The following is a 17,607-nucleotide window of genomic DNA, read 5'->3' as shown; positions in this document are numbered from 1 at the left end:
CAGGGATGGAATTGAAATATGTGCTTGAATTGGATGGTTGAGGAGGACGTGGACTGGGTAATCACAGGAAGAACAAAGAGGCCCTTGAAAGCTGAACTCAGTCTCAGCAGATGGGCAAATTCCTGTGAGCTGTTTTAGACCTGTGTCTAAAAGCTACACTGAGTTCTGTATAACCTTTTGCTGATCTCCTGGAGTCCCTTTCCAGTCCCAACCAGTCTAAAAATGCACCAACAAGAGAGGTAAAAACAAGGGTAATTAATAACTGATAATTATTTTTGTTTGTACTTGATTAATTCTGGTTTATGCTCTATTCCAAAGTGCTGTGGAGTTGTTTTTTTCCTTCTGTTCTAATCAGTTCTGGCTGGTGACAGGAAAATGGTGAGCACATGTGGAGTGAGAAGGGAAAAGCAGAAAGGATGGAGGCAGGCCTGTCGAGGTGAGGGGCAAAATTTGCACATGTTGGCAAGTACTGTCCCCTCAAAGGTGCTTTTTTGAAAGGCTTCTTGTCCATTCAAGTATCTCTTGGATACTTCTGACTTCTGCTCCCCTTCATTACAAGGCTGCAACATTTTTCCTTTTTACACCTTTTTTTTTTCAGCTAGTTAATTGTAATTTAATTCCTTGCCACATCCTTCCTTCTCTTTCCTGAGCAGTGCTGACGGAGATGGGGTGGAAAACAAATCAACCTTTCTATCATAGAAGAAATTGCAGCCCCAAGCAAGTTGAGGGCAGGAAAATGACCAATTTTTGTTGCACTGGGGAGTCCCAGAGAAATCTTCATGATCTCTAATGAAGATTAGAGATCCACAGTTGTATGTATAGCACACACCAGTGCCAGCACCTCAGAGGCAACAGAGAGCTCTGGAGTTCAGCTGCCCTCATGCTTTTCTGCCATTCCCTTTTCCAGCATCCAAAAAGTCACTTCCCTGTGTCAGGGGGGTTGGCAAAATAAGAAATTGGAAAGCCTTATCTAAAGGCAATTTCAGTATTTACCAAATTTTATCCTTTATTCAGTGGCATCTGACACAGTTCAATTATGGCTTGTCAAAAGCATTCTCCACTGTGGAATGGAGTGGAAAAACAGATTACACAATGTGTTTGGGCTGATGCAGCTGACCAGGGGACTAATGAACTCTTGGCTCTCTCAGTAAAGTGTGGGAAGGGAAGGTTGAAGGAGGGGCAGAATGAAAAGATCAGGACTTGCCAGCAGTGGCAGAAAAATGTGACATACTGTGGCTTTTAGCATGGAACAGCAGCAGTGGCTGCAGCCTGTTCAGGAAAAGCTCTGTGAGTGGAGAGGGGAGAGAGCCACAGGTACTGGGCTGTGAGTATCCTCTCATTTCATTTGACTGTCTTAGAAGGAGAATTGAAGACATCAGTTGTGAAAACTGCAGTGGGATTGCTTTAAATTTGCAGGGTCTATAACCTAGCTATAAGAATTCAAATAAAACATGTCTACCTGCTTCTTGCCAAACAAATGGCTGTATTGGTAGATGTTCCTATCAGAGAAGTTTATTGGTGAGTGGGAGAAAATTCTGAGACTTAGGCCTGGCTGTAATAGAACTTCTAAGCTGATGTAACTTTATGCAGTATTGGCTATAAATGAGATTCTTTGTTCTGGGAGAAATTCGAACAGCACCTGCTGGTAGTCCCTTAACTTCCAGGGAAAAGTGAAATCTGGAGTTCTCTGATTGCCAAACCTGGCTCAGAGCACACAGGGCACCCAGTCACTGGTCACAGCTTTTAGATGTCACCCCACCACGTGATTCCTGACTAAAGACTGGTGTTTATCACTTGTCAGAAAATGTTTTCCTTGTCTGATCCTTGTGTCTGCATCCTGTGACTTGAGGTCAAGGTCTAATGACCTTGGAAGTTTTTACTTTTTTACTAGTTGTACATAGTTTTCAGCAGGGTCAGACATCATGCACCTTCCACAGCTCCATCTCAAAAATGTTTTATGTGCCACCAAAACAAAATGCGTGGATCAAAAAGTTGCAGCTGCTCTTGAGGGGAAGAGATGAACATAAACCTGAGTCAGTTTTTTGTACTCCACTGAGGAATTTCTGCTGCCTACAGCTGTATCCAAGGTGGTTCTTCCCATCAGGGTTTTCTGCTGTTTCTCTCTGAAATGGCCCTATGGTCACCATGGTGTCATGGTGATGTGACCCTTCGTCACACCCTTCAGAGGAAAAAGAAATGGATCTGCTGCCCTAAACCCTAAACAGGTAATAATCCTATAGGGAGAGGTGCTGCAAATGTTGCTGCGGAACTATTTTTTACAGATGATAAAGTCACTAGGAGGCAGCACAGCAATCCAAATTTGAATGGAGCTGGCACTTCATCTGGTCAGTGACATTCTCACCTGTTCTTTCCAAAATGATGCTTCCCTGACATGAAGCTTTCATCTTTGAGGACCACAAGCATTTGGCCTGACCTCACCTCTGACAAGGCAAATCAAATAAAGCAGTCAGAACAGACAAGGGGCTTGTTTGCATGCAGTGTCAGAGCAGATCTTGCAGCCATCCACAAGAGATTTGTGTTGATGTTGCTGTGTCTCAGTCCCCTGTGCTGCTCTGGGGTAATTCTTGTACAGCAGCATCTGTGTTGGGGATGGGCCCTGACACGATTCCTGCTGATTCTTCCCCCGTCTCCAGTAAATTCCTTTGCTGCTGGGCAGATCTTTAGAGTCACATATCTTCAGTGAGAACCTGGGAATGGCTTTCAAACCACCTTTTGATGTCATTTGGCCAAACTTCTGTCTCAGAATAAGTTCTGTGGTAACCTTTATTGTAACCTGCTCGAGGTCCCTTGATCTGAGGGTGCCTCAAAACGTAATGCATCTTTTAGATCTACTTTTTCCTCCTTAATGCACTGGGTCCTTATTGAACATCCTACCCTAAAAAATAGAGGAGCCTGGGTGCTCTCTACCCTAACCAAAACAGGGTAAAGCCCAGAAGTGTGATGAGGCAGTGGGGAGAAGGTGGGAGAGGAGCCCAGGGATTTCAGCCTTGTGGAGAACCATCCCACCACTAACAAATCAGCAGCTCCTCTTGCCTGCATTTGGATGTGGTGGGCTGTGAAAAGCAGGGAAAAATGTCATTGATAGAGTTCTCAAAAAGTATCTTATAATTGTCCCAAAGTGGAATAAAATGCTAAGAGCAAATTCAGAGCTATATATATATATTTTTTTCTTTTTATTTTGCTTTGTTGATTTACTCTAGGAAAAAATCTATCTTGTCTGAATGTGTGATTAAGTAGCTGATGGAGTAATTCTTTACAGGGAGGAGAACATGCCAGAACATTTGAGTGGTGTAAAACAGGCCTGCAGAGAGGATTAGAAAAGGTTCAAGGAGGAGTAATTTTGTATTGGTGGGAAGTAGATTTAATAGTACTTTTTTTATCTGTAATTTTTATGATTCTCTGGCTAACCAGGGAAATGTTTAATGTTCCTTGTACAGCAGTGAAGGTAGAAGAAGGCAAATTGACATCCCCAGCACTGTTATAATTCATTCCATTACTTCAACAGAGCTTTTATATTGTCACGCCCATAAAGCGCCAGTGTGCACGCTCAGAGCCAATCCATCTTTATATACTGCTGCTGATCCCATTGAAGGCAATGGCAAAACTCCCATCAATTTTAATGGCACTGGGATATGGCCCATTTTGTAGATATACAATGGATATTTCCTGCACGCACCATTTTTTGTGTGTAACGTGCTCCTCAGCCGAGGTTCAGAGAGTGTTTTATAAAGTGGTGAAGTCACGACCATTGATGTAGTCTCCAGCTGATGAGATAATGTGATCTGCCTTCAAAGCAGGATTTAAAGGTTGGCATTTATTTATCTACCTGTTTTTTAATTTGTTAGGGGCATAGGATGCACGCAGAACGTCTCCATGTGTAGAGTACTGCCTTTGAAAAATTTGCCCAGATAAATTGCAGGAGGTAACTGTTTTAGAAATAGATGCTGCACTTGCAAGGTTAACATTATGCTACAGCACTTAAAAACTAGAAAGCATCAAAGAAAATTGAAGGCAGTATGGATCAGTGGGTTAGTACATAAAACAGCAGTCTGCAGAAGCAGAGGCTAAGAAAGGTCCCTTTTGAAAAGCAGTTGTTTGGATAGCAACTCACTCAATCAGCAAGGTATAAACAAACAACAAAAAAATTAATTGGATTAGTACATTAACTCATGTTCTAATTGGGAAATGTTTTGAATGGAGGCAAGGTGCCTGTTACCTGCCTAACCCATCATCCTTGACCCTCTTTAAAGAACATGCACAATGTATGAGCCATATTTTAGTGGCTGTGAATCTTGTTGGTTATGCATTGAAAGCTCTGGATTCAGAGCAGCTTTCAACGTGTGCACAGTGGAGATGGGATGAGCTGCCAGGCTGATGTTCTCTCTCAGCTTCCTTTCCTCACCATAAAGTATGCTGGAGAGCAGCACATTCCCAGTTCAGTGCAGGAGCACGGTTTGCAGAAGACTCAAACAAGAAGTTTGCAGTGTAACTAAAACTTTTAGGATGTAGCTGTGAGTACATAATTCAGCAGGCCTTGCTGTACAACACTCTTACACTTAGTGCTGGCTGCACTCACAGCTCCGGCAATTGGATTATGCAAAGGCTTGTCAACTCTTTCCTTAGCTGGGTGCACACAGGAGCTTTTCCAGCTTTTGCTGAAGCACGGGCAGTGCCAGGATATTGAGGAGTCCTTCTTTCTGATGGTGTTAAGTGCCTGTGCTGCATGGGAGTGACAAAGCCATTGAACAGCCTCATCTCTATGCACAGCAGCCCTTTTGTATCCAGTCCCTTCCAGCACTCCTGGAGAACAGCACTGACCTAGCACATGTGAATTCACTGGTTTTGGTGGGCTGGTTTTCACCATCTTCATGTTTTCAGGTTTGGTTGTGTTATTTAAAATATGTAAGTAGCAGGATATTTTGCTTTGTTGGTTTTTATTTTGCTTGGGAGGCATTGTTTGTTTGTTTGTTTTAAATTATAGATACAAAATTGACAACTGCCAGGCTGGGATTTATATTCCTCTCCTGCTTCTCAGGAGATTGCAGACCTTGAATTCCAGTGCTGAGAGCAGTTTCAGGTGGAGCTGTGTCCCAAGTGCTCAGCTGTGCACCACAGCACCATTCCTTGTCCAGCACCTGTAAACCACCACAGAGGCTTTGTGGAGAGGCTCAGGGTGGGTCACAGTTCAGTTCCTGGCTCCTTTTTCTATTTCTATTGATTTCCTTTGGCAATTTGCTTCTGCTGTGACTTTTAAAAGCAATTAGTGTAGGCCTAAGTGCCATCAAAAATCAAATCTTCCCATTGCCTTACCCCAAAACAGATTTAAGATTTATTGGAGCATATTTGCTAGTTTGCCCTCAAAGTCTCCAGGATTTCATTTTTTCATCTGTCTCCTGATAATGATGCACACCTGTGAGCCATACAGATCTTGAATCAACAAAACCAGGCTTGCCCCAGTAGCATTTGCTAACTTCCACAGAATCCCAGAAGCTGGAAAAGACCTCCAAGATCATGAATTCCAAACTTTGACTAAACCATAGCACTGAGTGTCACGTCCAGTCACTTCTTGGACACTTTTAGGGATGGTGACTCCACCAACTCCCTGAAAAATCTGTTCCAGTGCTTGACAACCCTCTCAGTGAAGAAATTCTTCCTGATTTCCACCCTGAGCCTCCCCTGCTGCAGGGGGACTCCTGACTCGACTCCACCAATTTTCAGAAGACAGCTGATCTGGGAATTTATTTTCTAAGTTACAAGGCTATTTAGTGCTTAGCAGATTCACTGGCTTTGCTGAGAATGTACAATAGTTTAATAGCAGAGGGTGTGGATGAAGCAAGCTTTTTACCACACATTTTTATTCCAATGTACACTCTCAAATGACAGTCTGGCAATCCACAGCAGCTGTCAGTAACCTGCAAATCATTTCTGCCCTCCCTAGCAGGTGTCACAGTGGCTCTTGGCAATACACTGTGACATCCAGAGATGACAAAGATTAGAATATGTGGAAGTTGTTAAACAAAAAATGTATAAAATGTTCTTTCTTAGACAAAAAAAAACCAAACAAAAACAACACAAACCAAAAAATCCACCAACCCCAAAGCACAGATGCCTGGCTTTCTGACAAAATCCTACCTTCTTTTTTTTATTATTATTTTTTGCAGAATAGAAAGTGCTTTAGCTTCTGAACTCAGCTTTGCTTTAGCCTAAGATATAAGCTGCTTTTTAAAGTTATTGATGCTTGACCCATGAAATAGAAAATTACATATAAAGTGGATTTTGAGCCCAGATTTCCCATGCTGGAACCAAAATACTGTAGAGTGCAACAGCTATCTAGCAGATCTAGTAAAAAGAAAATTAAGGTAATTAGTAATGGCTGGAACACCATTTTTTCAGTTATTTCCAGGTGTTTTCAAGTGGCAGAAAACTTTGAAAAAAGGGTCTTAAGAATGTTGGGAACAGAACTCTGAACTTCCGAGTTTGTCCCTTTTCAATGGTCTGATTTGCATAAATTTGTAGCTGTGGAGCTTCTAACGATGTGCAAGCAGGACCTTCTTTACCATTAAAACTTGGGTATGTTTTGTTTTGTCTGTTTTATTGAATCTGTTTGATTATTGATTTTTCTTCAGAGACTTTGAATAAGAGGAATATCTGGAAAGAAACAAACCTATGCTAGGGAGAAGTATCTTAAAATTCTTAAATCTAAAGTTTCTTCTTTTTCTTTCTGTTGAGGAAAAGAAAGCAGGAAATGTGCTGTTTCTGAAATAGGCTGTAAAAAAGGATAATGTAAAAACTTCCCAGGAAAGCACATCCTCTGTTGAATTAAAAGGAAAATGGGAATTCCCTTTCCATGTTCCCTTTAGTCTGTCTGCAAGGTTAACAGTGCCTAAGTGACCCTGTAAAAGCTATTTTTTTTTCCCTTTCTACTTCCTTGGGCCTTCAAAATCATCTCAGAAATTTGAAAATGTTAAACTTAATGCTCCAAATGGACAAAGTTTCAGTTCTAGAAGACAAATCCTCAGGTACACAGCTGCTGGTGGAGGAAAGTCTCATTGATCTGCTGTGGGGGATTTTAATAAAAATGTTGTGTAGACTAGTGTGGGAAAAGCAAAAGTAAAGTTTTGCTGGAATACCTGCAACTGGTTTACACTATTTAATGGATTATTCCTATAATGAATGAAGCAGGATCAGGCCTGAAAAGGCATGAATTTCATGAAAAGATGAAATTTTTCAGTCCTTCCTACCTATCCCTATCCCAGCTAATATTTTCTGGCTAATAATTCTCTTTCTCAGAATGGAAGAGACTTTTATGATCTCTGCCTGGTGACAACTGCTGTTCAAAATTTATGCAGGGCTTGCAAACAAGTAAAAGTTTTCTGTCTAATCCTATTTGAATTCCTGCAGCTGTAAACCTCAGCTTTTAGTGTCTGGAATGGTAATAAGTTCAATATATATATATATATATAAAAATATATATAGAGAGAGAGAGATGTATATTGGTATGTATATTCATGGGAGATTGTATTAAAATGTAACGACACAAATGTAATTTTCATTTCAATTTTGGAGAATAAAGCAAAGCCATCTTCTGTGGGTCATAGTTCTCCTACATTGCCTGCCTCAGAGAATGGGACTTGAATTTTTCCAATGAAATTAGAATGTCATGGCCTTGACCTGAATAAAAACAAAAGTTAAAAAAATATTTACACAGAAGATGGAAGTGTAATCCATGGGATTTCTCTGGCTGTTAATTTGTGAGCATTGTTAATTCAGTAGCAATATTAGTGCAGCTGAGTGTCAATATTCTCACATGCCATTATATGCATTAAAAATGCTCCATTTGCCTCGTTTTCCCCCCTCCTAACACGCACAATCAGTTTCAAGTATAACACTCTCAAATTTTTATTATATTCAGCCAATCCAGATCTCATTATATTGGACAAACACTGTACAGGAGGAAAGTGGATCACATAAATGCTCCTAATATTATTCATGAATTTTCCTAATGCAGTGCTTCAGAAATATGCTACAAATATTCTCCTATAAATTACTTTGTTTAAGTTCTGGTATTGTGTTTCTATGGGGGTTTTTTTTGGGTTTTTTTTTTTTTGTTCATTACTATTTAGAAGGTTTTGATTTATTGCTTCAGATAAAATTGAGTGCTTTACTATTGCTGTTTGTTGTCTACCACTGATGGTGATGCTCATCCCACCTCTTTTTTTTTTTTCATTTTTTAGTTTTTTTTAAAGCATGCTTTGAACCAGCCAAAATTTATAATTGTTAAATAGTCTTTCAGCCACTATAAGTAATAGTTTTGACTCCCTCTTTTCTTCTGATGTAAAACTGTTTGCACCTGGTGGTTGCTGTTGGGTGTAAAACAGCCCAAAATATGGGACCAGAAATATAGAGATTTTTTTAGTACACATATGAATAAATAATAAAAAATAACATTATATATGTGAAATATATAGGTTAAAAACCTATGCAGTATTGTATATGGCCCACATAGGGTCAAGGACAACTGCAGGTAACTCCTTCTTATTAATGGAGAAGCTCCAACCTTAAACTGAGCCATGCTGTAGTGTTTAATAGAAATATTATCTGTGATATTCATTCCTGTAGGATGTTTTAACATAATTGTAAAGCAAGATTCTAGCTAACAAATGCCACAGATTTTTTCACAATAATTTCAGCATAAATCCATGGCATTTCTATGGCATTTTATTGTCCCAATTACCCTTTTTTTAGGTTACACAAAACCTTCCACAAAGAAGTAGAGTATCTCCTTCTTGTGGTTTGTTGAAATCCTGGTATGACCAGTGGCATAAAATGCAAAAAAAATATACTTTTGACAAGGTTGGGTCTGTGATATCTGAGCATTGCTGCTTACTTGAAAAGATCATTTGTGCCTATTAATTGAAAAAAATTCTTCTGTTGGTTAAGGTATGCTTACTAGATCAATTTATTTTCATTATTTGTTTGGGTTTTTTTTATATTCCAAACAGGTGAAATTTTGTGTGATTCTGATTCATGTGGACAAACCAAATCTGTGACTGACAGGGGACTTGAAAAAGATTCCTCCAGAAATGACAAGGCCAACATAAAATAAGCAGTGGTTGAATTGGTATTTACACTCACATATTCAGTGATGTATTAATTTTAGTGGTGTTTGGTATTTTTAAATTGTAATTATAGCAGATCTGCTTTTCTGATAACACAAATATATTGATTGGTACAAAATGGCATTAATTAGAGAAATACGAAACATTTTAGATTTAGATGAGGGTCAGAGATGTGCTGCTCATTTTTGTATCAAAATTGCTATAGGTGCTGAATTTCCATAGTCTCTTTTCCATCTGATCCTGGTTTTGACTTCTGTTCACTAAAGTTATTAAAATTCTTGTGCATTCTGGGTATGAATAATACATAAAAAATCATTATTAGTACACTTACTCTTTACTACTAGGAATCCACTATTTTTTTTTTCCACAGCAGATTGCTGGGCAGCATATTTTGAGTCATTCCTTTATTTCCCTTCATCCAAGAATTTTGCACTGAAGGGGCTGCAAATAAATCTGGAGCTGGAAGAAAAAACACCAGAAAAGTCAAAGTTTTGAGGTCAAACCATTCGCTGTATGGGGCTTTCTAGGGCAATTTTCACCTTTTATTCTCCTTTTCTGGTCTTTTTGCAAGGTCTGACATTATTGGGTTCTGACCCACAGCTCCACATCTGAATATTTATTGGGAAATACACACCTGTTGAAACACATTCCTGTTGATTTGGAAGTGGGTGAGCATTGCTGGAATAAACTGCTTTTTTTTTTTTTTTTTTTTTAATTTTCCTTGGATATGTCCCCAGTTAAGAATGCAACATATCAAATCCTGATATGCAATGAGGTGACAATTCCTATTTGAGAGAGCAGAGACCAAGCAGAATTTTCATCTTGAGAGAATGACCTAATTCAGACGATGATTCCAAAATGAAAAATGCAGGCAAGTGATGTCCAATTTGTCATGCTAAAGAAATATTTATCTTTAAAGTCTGAACATTGTCCTGTACCCAGTTCTGCACATTCCTGGCTTTGATTAAACACCCTTGTACTTTTCTTGCTGTATAAGATTTGACAGTTTTCACTGAGTTTGCTGTTCCCTCACTATTTTCTGTGGGTCTCTGATCCTTCAAGCTCAGGATGAGTAAGTAATTAGCTAAATGGTTGTTCTCTAAATATACAGAAGCCTTCTAAGGAAGGGCATAGAAAGAATTAACCTTTTTTGCCTTCACACACATCTCCTAAAGATCTGAGCAATTGATTTCACATAGGTAACAAATTAAAGTTTAGCAGCAATGTGACAAATACACTTTATTTTTGCAGCTTATTTCACCTGCTCTAGAAAAGCAATGCTTAGGCAGGTTATCAGTAAAGGACAGCTGGCATTTTTGGGAATGGACACAAACACTGAGCCTGAGAGGCTCTTCTACTCCTTCATCTATTAATTTTTTGGGTTTGTTTTGTTGTTTTGGAATTTGGTTTTTTGTTGGTTGGTTAAGGTTTCTTTTAGGAGAGCATGGATGTGCACAGTTATTCCCCCTATCAGGATCTGTTTTCATGTAATTCTTTTCTGGATTCTGAACTAACCATGTAAAATCAAATTAGGAACTGCTTTGAGGTAGAATTTCTCACAGGCTTTTAGGTATTTTTGATCTCAGTCTGCTCTACTCAAGTGTGATAACAGATAATTTATTTGCTAAACTGGAATAGGATTTGATTACTAAAACATATAGTCAGAAAATTTGTAAATTGAAGCCAAGAAGTCAAAAGACAATGAAAGCAGTCATGTATGTCTAAGAAAAGGATAAGTGTGCATGTATTGCTTTTAAAACACAGAGCATAAACATTGAATGAAATTTTCTATATGGAACCAAAGTCCCTGTGAGAAGGAGTCACCTTATAAACAGGAAACTGCAATACAAATTTAAGAAGCTTACTGACCAAATCTTTATTTAGAACTATTTATTCTGTGTATTTTGAATGTATAGAATCAAATATACAGATTTCAGCTTGAGATGTGGTTTCCATCTGAGCTGGAGCTCTTCACTTCCTCTTTTTAATATACATATGTATGTGCTTCATATCCATCAATGATTAAGCATATGTGCTTTGCCTTTCAGAAAATCAAACACATCATGTGTGATCTAGAACTGGCTGAATCAAGGAAACAACTACATTGATTTTAGGCATCAATTTTGATGTGTAAATGTGAGGGGTTTGGGCACTTTTGGAAAGAAGAGCTGTTCCTTTCTGTTTTGGTAATCAATGACTTTGTTGCCCTTCATCAGAACAAGAAGTCTTTGCTAATTTGCAGTGGTGAGTGAAAAAAACTTGTCCCCTAATGAACTTTGTGTATGGCTACTGCTTCAGTAAATGGTGTTCTGCTGCTCTTTTCTATCAGTGTTAGCTCATATTTATTTAGGCTGCTTCATCTTTTACTATTCAATGTTCTGTCCTCTGTCTGCAGAAATAATGAAGCAACAATAAGAAGAATCTTGACTGCAGCAGGTGCCCTGCCTTTGAAAGGTGAGAACAGTTCACAAATGCTGTTTTCTCCAAACAGTAAGCAGTGCTATTTAGGAAAGTGCTTATAAACAAATGTCTTGCAGGGCTCTTACACAGCATTGTTTTTAAATGTTCTGCTTTTGTCAGAGAATTAAGCTAAAAACCACCTGCCTTCTGTCTTAGAAGCATTGGACTAAATCCAGATTGAGAGGTGGGAGCCTTACCTGCACTGAGCTGGGTTCACTTTAGTGCTAATTGTAATTCCAAGTAGCTGTAATTGCCTCACAGAGCCTGGGAGGAGGGAGCAGCATCGCTCTTCTCTCTTCCCCTGCTTTCTACAGCCCTCCTCTAACAGAGATGCTTGAGGGCAGGAGTCAAAATGGAGCAATTCCAGTGGGCTTTTTGCTCCACACATCCAGTGCTCTTCCTTCCCCTGGCTGGATCCTGCCGTAGGAGGGATGTAACCACGAGCTCAGAGGAGAAGGAAAACTCACCTTCTCCTCTGAGCTCGTGGTTACATCCCTCACATCCCTTCGGTCCTTCCCAAATTACTCACTGCCCCTTTACCAAACACCCTGCTCCCTACCACTTCTATTTAACTCCTCCTCTGGTTTTCCATCCTCATTTTTCCTTCTGCTTAGAGCAGAGCAGCAGGAAAGCTGCCTGTCTTAGGCCCATGGGCCAATGTCACCCCAGTGCTGACAGGAGCTCTCTGTGCTATTTTCAAAGGTAGAAGGGGGAAATTGCTTCTGCAAGGAATGCAAGACAGATGGCTGCAAGTACAGCGAGCACTTACTTGGTGGAGGGAAATAAAACCTGTGCCTATTGCACTCTGACAGATTGGTTTGAAAGGGTTCCATGCAGTTTATTACCTCCAACATGATAAAAAGAAACTTATTTAGCATCAGTGACACCCCATGTTTAATCCTAACTCTTTCAGTGGGGAGGTAGAAGATTATAAGTGGTGGTTTGAGAGCCACCAGCAGCTCTTTTAGGCATCTTAAATCAATTTATCTGTAGGCTCTCTGTAATTTGCAGGATGAGGGAATACTGAATGTGAGAGACAGTTGTACTTTTCCATGAACAAAAAGGTCAGAAAAAAATTGCTTGTCAGGCAGGTATATAGTAAACATCAATTTAGCCTTGTGTGGATCAATACAAGGTTGTGTGTTCATATCTGATTACCTTAGATGGATTAAGATGTTGGATATTATTAAGATAATAAAAGACAGGATTGGCATCAGAATGGTGGCACTTTGTCCTTGAAATTCTGTGGCTGGAGAGGTTGCCATTTGTAGATGCCAGATGGTTCTTGAAATCCAGTTGCTGAAATGAGGGAAGATTTGTACCTGAACAAGCTTTTCCTGTGAAGTTTCCTTTGGATATTCTCTTCTTCCTGTTTTTTATAGATCTTTTTTTTGTGCTGTTTTCATTTGCAGCCTCTTTCCATCTTTATGTTTTGTTAATGAACAATTACTAGCATGGTATCTTGCTTCTATAATCTTTCTGTTTTTACCGGCCAGCACTCCTGGCCATGCTCAGGGTTATCCATGTTATTTTTGTGGTAATTTCTTGAAACTGGGCTCAGAAAATTGAGAAGACATATTTTACTGAAGATCAGGTAAAGCATCCATCTCTCCCCATTTTCAAATCTGGTTTGTGAATGTGAAAAAATATCTGTTTCCTCATTAAAATTAGTCTGGGGTTGAATACTTTTCCTACTCCTTCCACCCTAAAGACCAGGCATTCTTTGGGTTCCCCTCCCTGCCTTTGCACTGTTCTGTTAAAGTGTTCCTTTCCAAAGTGTCATTGTAAGGACAGTACTCTTCTGAATCATATTTCTCAGACAATTATTTCAGGCTACACTGTTATAATTGATCTTGCTTTATGGCTTCATTGTCTTCAGGAAAAATTGTTTTCATCCATTTTAGATTACACCTAAATCTTTGCTTTTTCAGTCTGCATGCAGTGTGTATTTTGAATACTGTTTTTTTGGCTTTTTTTTTGCTTTATATGGCATCTGCTAATGTCTTATGATAGGAACAAAGTTCAGTTTGAGCTTTGTCCCCTTCTGATTGAACTCCTGCTGTAGTATTGAGTGGGTTTAATATCTTTCTGTTCAGGTATACCATAAAAATATTAATATTAAATATTGATTAAAACATATTGCATGTGTGTCCTGGCACAGCAGTTTTCTAGTGCCTCTGTGGGAATACTTCTATTTTTTCCTTTGAGTCTTCTGGGGATCACTTATGATGAATCATTTTAATTGCTTTGTGATTTGTAACACAGTGAGTGGAGGTCTCTTGCTCTGCTGTGTCTAATATAAATGTAGGCTTTCCTCCCTCTGACTAATGGCTTAAGATCAAAACATCCAGCACAAATCAATATTAGATACAGCCCAGCATCACCTGTAGATGGGCACTGCACTAGAAAAGTAAACATAAAATGAGTCACACTTTGTGTAGCTTCCTTTGCCCTGGGTGTTGGATAAGCTCTGACCTCTGAAGAGGCGATGGTGTTTGTTTGCTTGTTTGTTTGACTTCCCAATTGTTTTATCTCTGATTAGAAGACCCAAGCCCCAGCCGCAAGCCCTAAGTGTCAAAGGGTGGCTGAGTCCTGAGGGTGGAGTGTTACAGATGAAAGTGGCTGGAGGCAAGGAGGTTTGCCTTTCCAAGGGAAGGATGGATGGAACCAGAGGAACTCGAATGGCTCTTTGAGTTTGGCTCTGGCTAGGAAATGAGAGTAACAGAGCCCTATCAGAGTAACAGCCAAATGGTCTGGATCGATCCTAATGCAGCTTTGACCTGGTTTTGCTGCAGGCTGACCCTCTGAGGTTGTTTCAGTTCTCAGCATCAGCAGAAAACACAGACCTGTCCCACTTCTCCTGGAAAACAAGGGCTCAGCTGGGGTGCTGACATAAAAACTTCTGCTCTCCAGGCAGCAATCTGCTTTTCTTCCTTGCTTTTCATATTCCACAAGGATGTACAGCAGAGAAAGGATTTTTCTTTTCCTTTTTGTGTTTGTTTGGGTTTTTTTAAATAGCCTTGCCTGGTGGTTTAGCTGAATCCAGCTGACGCATTGATAAGGTGCAGCTATTATAATCAATAGACAAGAGGCAACCAACTGCTGCTGTTGCTCCAGACCATAAAGTTTGTAAACTTCAGACCATAAAATGAGTGTAAGGGTACGTTCCTGGTTAGATCAGCATTTCAGCTACTGAGATTTTCAGGCTCTTCCCACTCCTTAGACCCTGCACACGTCACAGCCACTCCCAAGTGTCTCTGTTGGTGGTAAATGGATGTAGAAAATGGGTGGGATTTTGTTTGTAGGGTGGGTTTTTTGGTATTTTTCTTTTTCCTAACTTCAGTGGTGGAAGTTGACTATTCATCTGAAAAGTGATGGTTTATGGCTCATCAGACTCCTGCAGATTTTGCTTTTACTTCCTACTTTCGGCATGGTTTTGCATGTTTGTGAGCCACACAAGGGAGACCTGCTTTTAACACCCTCATTAGGGAGGAGGAAATATTTTGCTTCCAAAAGCTCTTATTCTGTTGTTTGTTACTGCAAGCTTAAAAATTACAACGTTAGAAATATTTCAAAGTTCTCTAGAGAATGAAGCCTGGTTCAGGAGACTGATGGCCAGATTATGCTACCAGGTATGACATAAATCAAGAACAACTCCACTGAATGCAGGGCAATTTCTCCAGCCTTACCAGGAGCAGAATGTGACCCTCAGTTTAATTTCTGAAATGGTGCCTGAATTTATTGGAGCTCTGCATCTCTGCAGGACCTTTCTTGGCTTTGCTGCAGTGGTAGCCTGATGTAAATCAGATTTCCTTGCAGCTGAGAGCAGTGCTGATTATATATGAAGCTCTATTAGTGCTTGCTGGAGTTTTGTGTTCCTGAGACCATGCTAGGCATTCAGAGAGCTCACCCTTCTGCCTGTGACCTGCAGGAGGAGTAAAGTGTTTTACAGTAGTAATAAAGAGATTACATTGGATGAAGTTATTTCCAGTAACTATATCAGGAAGATTGAGAGTCAATTATCCTGGCCAGGTTCATCTTCAGGACACCAGCAAAGCAGAGGGTGCAGACATTTACACTGTACCAGCAAAAAAAGATTTAAAGGCACTATGTTCTCACTGAACACTCTGGCCTTATCTGCAGGAGCAACCCGGGAGGTCACTGAGCATATTTTGGGAGCTGCAGGGGTGTTCTTTGACCCCTTGGACTCCTTTACTCAGCAGCAAAAGCAGGTTGTGTGGCTTTTGTCACCTGTGGAAGTGACTGCTTGGTAGGGACAATAATGCTGAGGCTCCTACTATTTCTGGTCTCTGTTTTAAGAATTTATACTCTGTTGCAAAACCTGCTCTGATTTCAGAAAACTTCCTAATATCTTTCTCTGCTGTCTCTGTGTGCACTCTCACATCTAAGCTGCACACGTATAATTTCCCTACGATAAGGTGCTAAGTGCATTCCTTCTTTCTTTTTTTCCTTTTTTAAAATAATACCTACAAGATGTGGAATACTTGCTTTCCAAAAGTATCTTTTCTATTTGAGAGCCCTGGATTTTTTTTTTTTTTTGGCAGGGTCCTGTAAGTCAAAAGATTCTGTTGCTTCTCTCATGTTTCATCCACAGAGGGAAATGTTGCTTGAAGAAAGGCCATATGCACTGGTGGATGATTCTGCTAACTATTTTTAAGGAAAGATGTCTGTTCTGAGAATGTGACAGCTGAATCTGTCACCTCTGCCCTTCACAATTAAAATAAATTGATGATCAGCTGGTGGGTGGGACTAACACTGGTAAAGATTTGCTGACATAAATACATAAATCCAATGTATGTCCCAGTTACTCTGTCCACAAGATTTTGTCTGTTTTGTCACCCTTTACTTACCTTGTGAAGGAGATGCTTATTTCTCTTCATCCATCTATAGTTTTACTGTATTTTCTATATATTGAGTTTTTGCCTGTTGGAGCACTAAATGTATTTCAGATCAAACTGAGTTGAGTGATTCCAATTTGACTGAATGACAGAAACCCCAAATCCTTCCAGCAGGCAGTGGTGTCAGAGAAGGATTATTATAGTTTCAACAGCTTGTGATGTACCCAGAAACACATATTGTTTTTCCTTTCCAGCCCTTTTCCTTCCTTTCTAGGGACTGTAATGCAATTAGGAGTTCAGCTGTTTATAATGAGGGGTTTTCAATCTGGTTTGAGCTAATTCTAGCAGGTAAGTACCTTTATAGACTCACCTCTGGCACAAGTTAAAATGGTCTGCTTATCCAAAGAATGGACCTAAAAAGTGTAATCATCACTTGATCTGCCATTCTGAATCAAGGCTGTCTATTAACAAGTTCCTATTTTGTTTTGGTAGTATTGATTCCCCAGAACTGATTGCATTTCAGGAAGCAGCACACCTATTTCTTCCTCAGGCTCTCCTCAACAACCACTTTGTCTTAGCAGTGGTGGCTGAACTGCTAAAGCTGCTGCTTTAGAGAAAGAGGGAAGCCTAAGGAACTGATCTGAAAGCCAAAAAAAAACCAAAAAGCCAGACCCCTCAAAGAATTGGCATTATCTTCAGGTGGACCACTGCATTGGAGTGGTTATCATGGAATTAATCTACATCTGCACCTGGTGGGGAGAAGTCATGGAGTGAAAAAGGATCTGTTTTTACTGAGATCCACAACATGAGCATGATTTATCCCTGTTTTGCTCCTGTATGGCTCTGTTAGCTGCACTTAGTGGTCTGAGGGGTTTACTGTAAAGAAGTTTTCTCCTGCTTCTGTTCCCAGTTGCTGTAAATCAGAAGCTGTTTCACTGAGCTTGTGACTTGAGTTGTATAAAACCAGCGCAGATTCTGGTGGGTTTTTTTCAAGAATTTCAAAGAATCCTGTTTATTGCATAGTATTTTTGGCTGTCAGCAACAAATGACTATTTCTAGATGAATTGCAGCTCCCATTTGTGAGAGGGTTGGATGCTGCTCTAGCTTAAGCCCAGAGAAGGATCCGGGTAAAATTGCTCAGGCCAACA

The sequence above is a fragment of the Molothrus ater genome, chromosome 2 (genome assembly GCF_012460135.2).
Source record: "Molothrus ater isolate BHLD 08-10-18 breed brown headed cowbird chromosome 2, BPBGC_Mater_1.1, whole genome shotgun sequence".
Taxonomy (NCBI): domain Eukaryota; kingdom Metazoa; phylum Chordata; class Aves; order Passeriformes; family Icteridae; genus Molothrus; species Molothrus ater.
This window is presented reverse-complemented; position numbering follows the sequence as displayed.